Source organism: Castor canadensis, chromosome 1 (assembly GCF_047511655.1).
Source record: "Castor canadensis chromosome 1, mCasCan1.hap1v2, whole genome shotgun sequence".
NCBI lineage: Eukaryota > Metazoa > Chordata > Mammalia > Rodentia > Castoridae > Castor > Castor canadensis.
Window position 1 is genome coordinate 170,867,640 of NC_133386.1, and position 8,502 is coordinate 170,876,141.

Consider the following 8,502-nt stretch of genomic DNA (forward strand, 5'->3'; position numbering starts at 1 on the left):
CTGTAGAAGCCCCTCAACACATAGTTATTGAATGCATGTGTGCAAGAATGCCAGGAAGTGTTCTCATTGCATTGTGTAGATCACCCATAATTTTTACAATAATGTGCTAGAGTATTAGTCCCATTTTATGGATAAGAAGACTGATTAGAACTAGAATCAAGCCTATTTGCTCCAAAGACTACTCTTCTACATTATGTCCCCCCCACCCCCTGCCCAGGCAGCAATTTGTTCAGGTAACATTAAATGTGATGAAAAAATTCTATGTTGGTGAATACTTTGAACACTTTATTTTCCTTGTTGTATAAAATGAAATTTGTTGGGGATACATAAATTAATGAAGCTGAGACAATACAATGTGTTCAGAGTCAGATGACCTGGCTTAGATAAAACCCATACTTTACACAGAGCCTCAGTTTCCTCCTCTATAAAATTGGGATGGACATATCTGCTGGCTAATGTCCTAAAGACCATAAAATACTTAGGATGTGCATTTGTCTGGCAAATGCTTAATGAGATGCATAGTTAATAACACTGATTGTAATAATGCTGCCAGGAAGCAGAGTTTTATCTCTGCAAACCTGTGAACTCTTGGGTTAGACTGGATGACATCAAAACCCTTTGCAACTTCCTTTAAAATTGCATCATCCTCATCAGTGCTTTTCAAACTCTTTGTGGAGTGGACTATGTATTGATACTTTTGTATAATGTAATACAAATTAGATGACTAGGGACATACAATTTTAAAAAGGCATACAAAGTAAAAGCCAAGCCCACAATTGTTTTCATTAGATTCAAATTAGTCCTTGAAATTGTCATAGAAGTTGGTAAATGTATGTAATTATAGCTTGTTACATAACAAATTACCCCAAAAGTCAACACAACAATTATCTATCTTACATCAGTTCTGTGGGTTAGGAATTCAGGGGCAGCTCAAGTAATTAACTAGTTCTGGGAGTTTCTTGGGAGTTTCAAGATCCAAGCTGAGGCTGCAGTCATCTGAAGGTCTGACTGGGGATGGAAGGTCCACTTCTATCGGCTCATTGACACCAGTGGCAGATGAGTGTGGCTGTTGGCTGGGCACTTCCCCCACACCGACCTCCCCACAGAGCTGTTTCAATGTCTTCATGTCATGACAACTGGTTTTCCCTACAACAAGTGATTCAAGAGACAGCAAGGCAGAAGTGACCTCTTCTCAGAAGTCACATGGGTCAGACAGGTTAGCTGTATTTGATGTGTGCAGAGACTTCACAGGGACCTGAAGCCAGGAACAAGGAACATCAAAGGGACATCTTATGGACCGGCCACGACAAATCCTTACTCCTAACTAATTTTCATACTTATCTGTCAGTAAACCAAATTCTGCATACCAGATTCCTAGAGAAAAGCAACATTCCTCATTTTGTAAATGAAGAAGCCGAGGTCTGGTGAAAGGCACATCCCTAATTGCCAAATCCAGATTCTTGATTTCAGTGTTCTTTCTTATCCTACTGCCTTCACATCTATTTTAGCTACGATGGAACAAAAGGGGAGCACTTGCCCCAAGCTGCTCATTAAGTAATAAATGGGGTTGGGAGGGACAATTGAGACACAGAGACACTGCTGCTGTGGATTCTCTTAGGATCACCACAAAGCCATCTTCAAGGTAGCTATCAAATAGAGTAATTCAGTGAGCCAAGTTCAAAAGCATCACAATGTGACAATGGAAATTGACTTGATTTAGCTTCAAAGATTCTATTAACTTGGAGAAATGAAGATTTTCTGGGGGAATTAATACATGGCCAGTGGTAGAGAACAGAAGTGACTCCAGTGCTTTGAAACTTCTTTTAACTCAGTTCTTAGATGTTCATGCAAAACGTGATAGCTTAGATTCTCGCCCCTATAACACATCTGGCATTTCAGGGTCAGAAGATTAAATCTTGATTCTAATTTCAAAGGAAATGTGAAATTTCAGTAAGTTCATTTTGTAAGGTTGAGAAATAACCTGCTTCAGAAACTGGCACTGAACGAGTCCTCTTAAATTCAGTGGGGGGAGGGGCACGTGCTTGAGTTAGACTATTTATAAGGTCAACAGTACATTAAAATTATGACAAATGAACACTGGAATATCACTGAATTCTAGACCACATTTTTCTTCTCTTTATCTTCCTTGTTCCTCTCCTAATTGAACCAGAGGCCCAAACAAGAAAAAGCCAAGATTCCTAAATTTAAAACAAAATAAAACTCTTTGTTTGGAAATAGTTCCAAACATACAGAAAAGTTGCTGGAATAAAAATAGTACACTTGTATATACTTTACCTAAATTTGCCTTTTGTTAACATTCTTACCCCATTTGGTTTACCATTTCTCTCTCTTCTCTCAACATACACACACTCACACACACACAAACATACACACACAATTTTTCTCAACTACTTGAGAATAAATTACATCATTGTGTCCCTTTACTTCTAAATATTTCATTGTATATTTTCTTTTTGTTTTGGTGGGACTGGAGTTTGAATCAGAGCTTTGCACCTGCAAAGCAGGTGCTCTACCACTTGAGCCATACTTCCAGTTCATTTTGATCTGGTTAGTTTTGAGATGGGGTCTTGTGTGCTGTTTGCCTGGGCTGGCCTTGAACCTTGATTCTCCTGATCGCTTGTAGCTAGAATTATAGGTGTGAGCCACCAGTGACCAGCTATTTTCTTATTTCTTATATACCTGTGGTATAGCTATTGATTCCAGTAAATTTAACATTCCTGTAATACTTTTAACTAATCTATCCACTTCAATTCCAACTTTCTCAGTGAGCCTAATGAGATCTTTTGTAGCATCTTTTACTTGAGAGTACTGGACACAGAATAGGACCAGGTGTTAGATTTGGTTGTCATGTCTCCTGAGCCTTCTTTAATCTGGAAGCTTCCATAGACATTCTTTTATTTTTCATGACGTTAATATTTTTCAAAGAATAGAATCCACTCCTTTAAAAAATAGAATGTTTTCTATTTGGGGGCTTGTCTCATAATTAGGTCAATTATGCATCCTCAGTTGGACATAAAAAGATCAAAATGTCCTTTTCAGGGTACCACCATGGAGGTCCACAATATCCATCTGCCCCTTAGAGATCATCTGGTTGAAGTGCTATCCAGTTTCTCCATGTGAAATTACCATTTTTAACCCTTGCAGTTAATAAGCAATGCATGGGAAGGTAATTTAAGACCATCCAAATATTCATACCTGCTCTGTTTCTTCATTGAAATTTAGTGTCTATTATTGACTCTCAATACTGTCTTTACTGTGATTGTTGCAAAACAATGGTTTTCCAACTCCCATGTCTCGTCATCAATAGGCATTTAAGATTCTGCTGTAAGCAAAAGCCCTCCTCTCTCCTCTATTCATTTATTATCAATAGGGATTCATGAATTCTCTCCCCACCCCAATGTTTTACAACTCACTCCTGTCCTTAATAATTTTTATAGTCAAATTGTCCTAGAGCCAAGCAGTGACAGCTTCTTGAAGCTGGCTTCTTTGTCCCTGTGATTTGCCTCCATCTTTTACATCTTTTTTCATTTTAAGCCCTTCCTTACTTTCTGATAAAAGTTGTCCTGTTGCCTTTTATCCCACCATACAGATTCCTGGGCTCAGCTCTCTGTTTTGGTTTTGATTTGCCATATTCCACAAGTCACAAACATGTGGAAATGTACATCGTCTGTGTGTGCTGACTCCCCAGCCCTCCCTCTTCCCTGTTTATCCCATAAGAACTCCGTCCTTCTTTTCCATGTGTGACAGTGGCCCATATGCCATCAGTAATGGTGAGAACTAGGCACTTTACAAATATGGACTCCTTGGATCCACATCACAGCTCTCTGAGACACTTTCTACTGAGTGTCAGCTCCTGAGGAAATTGAAGCCTGGACAGGTTAAGTAATTTGCCTGAGGTCCAATGGCTAAGAAGTGACAGAAGTAGGCTTAATCATAGCTCTTAACCCTGCACTCTGCTAGCTTGAAATAAGGCCTTCTTTCCAAATGCAGTTTTAAATTTGAAAATAAAACAAAGGAAGTGTGTTAGGCTGTGGAAGCTTAGAGAAGAGTCAAAATTCATTTAAATAACATGCCAGGGCCTGCTGCGTCTCACGTATGAAACACACTCTCTCTCTGTCTCTGTCTCTCTCTTCTTCTCCCTCTCTCTCTCCCTCTCTCTGAGATAGGGGTCTCATTATGCTGCCCAGGCTAGCCTCAAACTCCTGGACTGAAGCAGTTCTCTTACCTCAGCCTTCTGAGTAGCTAGGACTACAGGAACATGCAACTGCACCCAGCTTAGCTTCTTATTGAAGTCAGGGAACAACCTACACAAACACAACAAGCAAAAGATTGCTGAGCCCCACCAAGAGATCCTGATTCTATAGGTTTGAAGTTCAGCCTAGAACTTCAAACTTTGAAGCCCACCAAGTAACAGCCCTTCCTACTGACTAAGAGACTCTCGTCAGCACTAACATCAGACAGCCATTGGGTGAGGGGCTTGAGCTGAGCATTCAAGGTCAAGTCAGAGGTCAGACATGTTTACTCAGGCCCAGATCTTGCAGCACAGTAGAAATAATCTGTGAAAAACCCGGGAATTAAAGATCTTCCAAAAAGTGACAAAATCTGAAAAATTTTTTTCAGTGCTGGGGATCAAACCCAGGGCTTCTTGCATGCTAGACAAACACCCTACCACTGAGCTACAATGGTAGCCAAGCCCCAAGATCAGAATTTAAGCCCCTCACCTGGTGGGTTGTAACCCTTCTCCAGCCAGTGCCTAAACCTCTACCCACAAACTCTGGCCCCACTTGCACACCTGCTCTGCCAGGTCAAGGTCTCTCAGTCTTTGTTCTTGCCCATACCAGCTCTTTGCAGATCGGGGCTATTTCAAATGTCACCTTCTCTGTACTCTAGACACTACTCTTATCTATGTTTTTCATAGTACTTTTCGCAAGTCCTTATTATGCATTAATGCTGTATTGTTGTGCATTGCTTACATTTCTGGTTAGATTAGATTCAAATGTCCTCTAATTTGAGGAGAAAAGCGTTGATTTTCCCAGTTTTACAGGTGAGAAGGCTGCTGTGCTATGAGGTGGGCCTGAGAGAGGCAGCAGGGTTAAGAACCAGGTTAAAGCCTACTGCTGCTGCTGCTGGGCTGTAGGACCTCAGCCAGTGGCTTAGCCCCTCTGGGCTTCAATTTACTTGGGGTATCAAGGATGTCAATAAATAGAAATTGCCACAGAGGGCTGTTAAGTGGATTCAGGAGTTAGTAGTTAGAAAGTACCTGGGGACGCCAGCACATGCTGGCACACAATAGGGCTGTGTAAAGGTTGATTTAATATAGTTTTGGGGTTGTAATTCAAATCCAAGACCCAATGCTAAGCTTCTAAGCACTACTCTCTTTTATCTTTATGGAAGTCTAAGTTTTCCTGAGAAGTACTGTTTCTATTAGAGAAGCAATGAAAGGAAGCTGAAGACACTGATGAGGTGAGAAGAAGCAAAATCCTCCAATGAGCTGCTAAATGAAGGTGTGGACAGGGAAGGAAGCAGGTGCTCGGCTCTCCCAACTCTGGGTTCAGGGCATATGGTGACACATTCAGGCAAGCACAACCAGGAGAGACTTTGGAAATTGGTGCCTCGAGAAATCTCTTTACATGTCCTCTGGTCAGTTGTGGGTTAAACATTTGGACCTTTGGAATAACATGCTACATACACTGTTTATGCATCCAGGATTCTGCAAGATGGTGGCATTGACAGATAGAAAGGGTCAACTATTGTTTCACTGAGGATGTAATGGTCTTGGCTGATTTCTTGAATCTTACATGTGTTGTACCGTAATGGGGAGTAGCAGTTAAGGTAACATTTCCAAGGCAAGGATCATTTTAGTTTTACGTAATACCAGTTATAGCCAGACATGGTGTCATACATCTATAATCCCAGCACTGGGGAGATGGAGGCTGGAGACCAGCCTGGGCTACATAGTGAGACTGTCTCATACAAACAAAAACAAATAACAATGACAAAAACCATGCACACACATACACACAGAGAAGTTGTAATTTCATAGCTAAAATCTATGATTATTATTGCTGATATGGTTAAAAAGGATAGACTAAGTTGTGATTGACTTAGTAGTTAAGCACAAGACAATGTTATGAGTGATGAGAATTTACAAGTCTAGGTCCCACAGCCGGGAGGGAAGACAGTGTTCTATCTACATGTTGATGAGTTACTCAGTGATTAACCTTTGTGTCAAATATTGACTACTCACAGCATACAAAGTATCTTTCAGGCTGGGGGATGATTTAAAACAGCCATTTAAAAACTTAGCAGGAGCCAGAAAACACATGAAAAAATGCTCACCATCTCTAGCAATAAAGGAAATGCAAATTAAAACCACACTAAGATTCCACCTCACCCCTGTTAGAACAGCCATCATCAGCAACACCACCAACAACAGGTGTTGGCGAGGATGCGGGGAAAAAGGAACCCTCTTACACTGTTGGTGGGAATGTAGACTAGTACAACCACTCTGGAAAAAAATTTGGAGGCTACTTAAAAAGCTGGACATCGATCTACCATTTGATCCAGCAATACCACTCTTGGGGATATACCCAAAAGACTGTTACTCCAGAGGCACCTGCACATCCATGTTTATTGCGGCACTATTCACAATAGCCAAGTTATGGAAACAGCCAAGATGCCCCACCACTGACGAATGGATTAAGAAAATGTGGTATCTATACACAATGGAATTTTATGCAGCCATGAAGAAGAACGAAATGTTATCATTCGCTGGTAAATGGATGGAATTGGAGAACATCATTCTGAGTGAGGTTAGCCTGGCTCAAAAAACCAAAAATCGTATGTTCTCCCTCATATGTGGACATTAGATCAAGGGCAAACACAACAATGGGATTGGACTATGAGCACATGATAAAAGCGAGAGCACACAAGGGAGGGGTGAGGATAGGTAAGACACCTAAAAAACTAGCTAGCATTTGTTGCCCTTAATGCAGAGAAACTAAAGCAGATACCTTAAAGCAACTGAGGCCAATAGGAAAAGGGGAACAGGTACTAGAGAAAAGGTTAGATCAAAAAGAATTAACCTAGAAGGTAACACCCACGCACAGGAAATCAATGTGAGTCAATGCCCTGTATAGCTATCTTTATCTCAACCAGCAAAACCCCTTGTTCCTTCCTATTATTGCTTATACTCTCTCTACAACAAAATTAGAGATAAGGGCAAAATAGTTTCTGCTGGGTATTGAGGGGGGGAGCGGGAGGGGGTGGAGTGGGTGGTAAGGGAGGGGGTGGGGGCAGGGGGGAGAAATAAACCAAGCCTTGTATGCACATATGAATAATAAAAGAAAAATGAAAAAAAAATAAATAAAAAATAAAAAATTTCTACAAGAAAAAAAAAAAAAAACTTAGCAGGAGTCAGATGCTTCTCAGGGCTTATGAAAACACAGATCTCTGAGCCCCAGCCCCAGAGTTTCTGGTTCAGTATGTGGGAGGATCCCTAAAAACCCAGAAGCATGGGTTTTGAGCGAGCTCCCAGGTGATGATCATGCTGCTGGTTCTGGGATCGTGATTTGAGAACCGTTGAGTTAGGGCAATAGCTCCTCTCTGGAGCGTCTTGCCACCTGAGCTGCAATGCAATAGAATTAGATTTGTTTTAAATAGGCCACCATAAGCAGTCAAATTTCCCAGCCACTTTTAGCATCTTACAGGCCAAGAGAGACACCGTGTCATTATTTCTCCTCTAAAAAAAAGACTTTAAGGGAATCTCACAGTTAATTAACTGTAGCCTTAGATGCATGTTTCTGATATCTCGATAATTAAACACATTTAGACTTGTTGGTGTTTGCCAATTGTTTTATGAAATAATTAAAAGTATAGTCTTCATGGAAGTTTGTCCCCTGGGACACTCTTGGGCTAGTCAGCTTAGAGGTGGTGACCAGCAGGTGGCACTCTGAGTTAGTTCATGGCTTGGATGGGGTGAAAACGAACACATAAACCAAGGTGCCTGCTTTAAATCCTCAAAGTAAGGTCCTCTTAACCACTTGTCATAAAATACCCTGAGACACACGTCTTGGAAAATCGAAGTGTCAAGCTCAGCATCTTTGCCACATTTCAAACTAGGTAATTACCTTCTCTCCCAAAGGGAATCTGTTTTATGTATTTGTGTGCTTTCTAGGTTACAAGTTTCCCAAAGGCAATGATCTTGCTGCCTTCCACTCACTCCATACAATGGCAAAGTGAAATGCACAGCTTACAATAACAATTTAATTATTCTGCATCCCTCTGAGCTACGTGATGACCTGTTATATAATTGCCAGCAATATAGAAACCTACATAAATCTCATATAAACCCTTGCAATAAATGGAATTTTTTATTTTACCTAGAAGTAAATTGCTTATTTACTTCACCTTGACCATAGAAAAAGCAAACTGTTTCCCCACAATTCCAAATTGTAAGTCATTATCAAATAAACAACACTG

At 40.7% G+C, this 8,502-nt stretch overlaps 1 long non-coding RNA gene across 1 annotated transcript; it reads right to left on the minus strand.

Annotated features, from left to right (window-relative positions):
- Positions 1–268: 268 nt before the first annotated feature.
- Positions 269–6,332, minus strand: LOC141411529 (uncharacterized). Its single transcript, XR_012436353.1, has 2 exons — positions 4,247–6,332; positions 269–1,255 (listed from the first exon to the last, which is right to left on the minus strand). It is a non-coding gene; the product is annotated as an uncharacterized lncRNA (long non-coding RNA).
- Between the last annotated feature and the right edge of the window lie 2,170 nt (positions 6,333–8,502).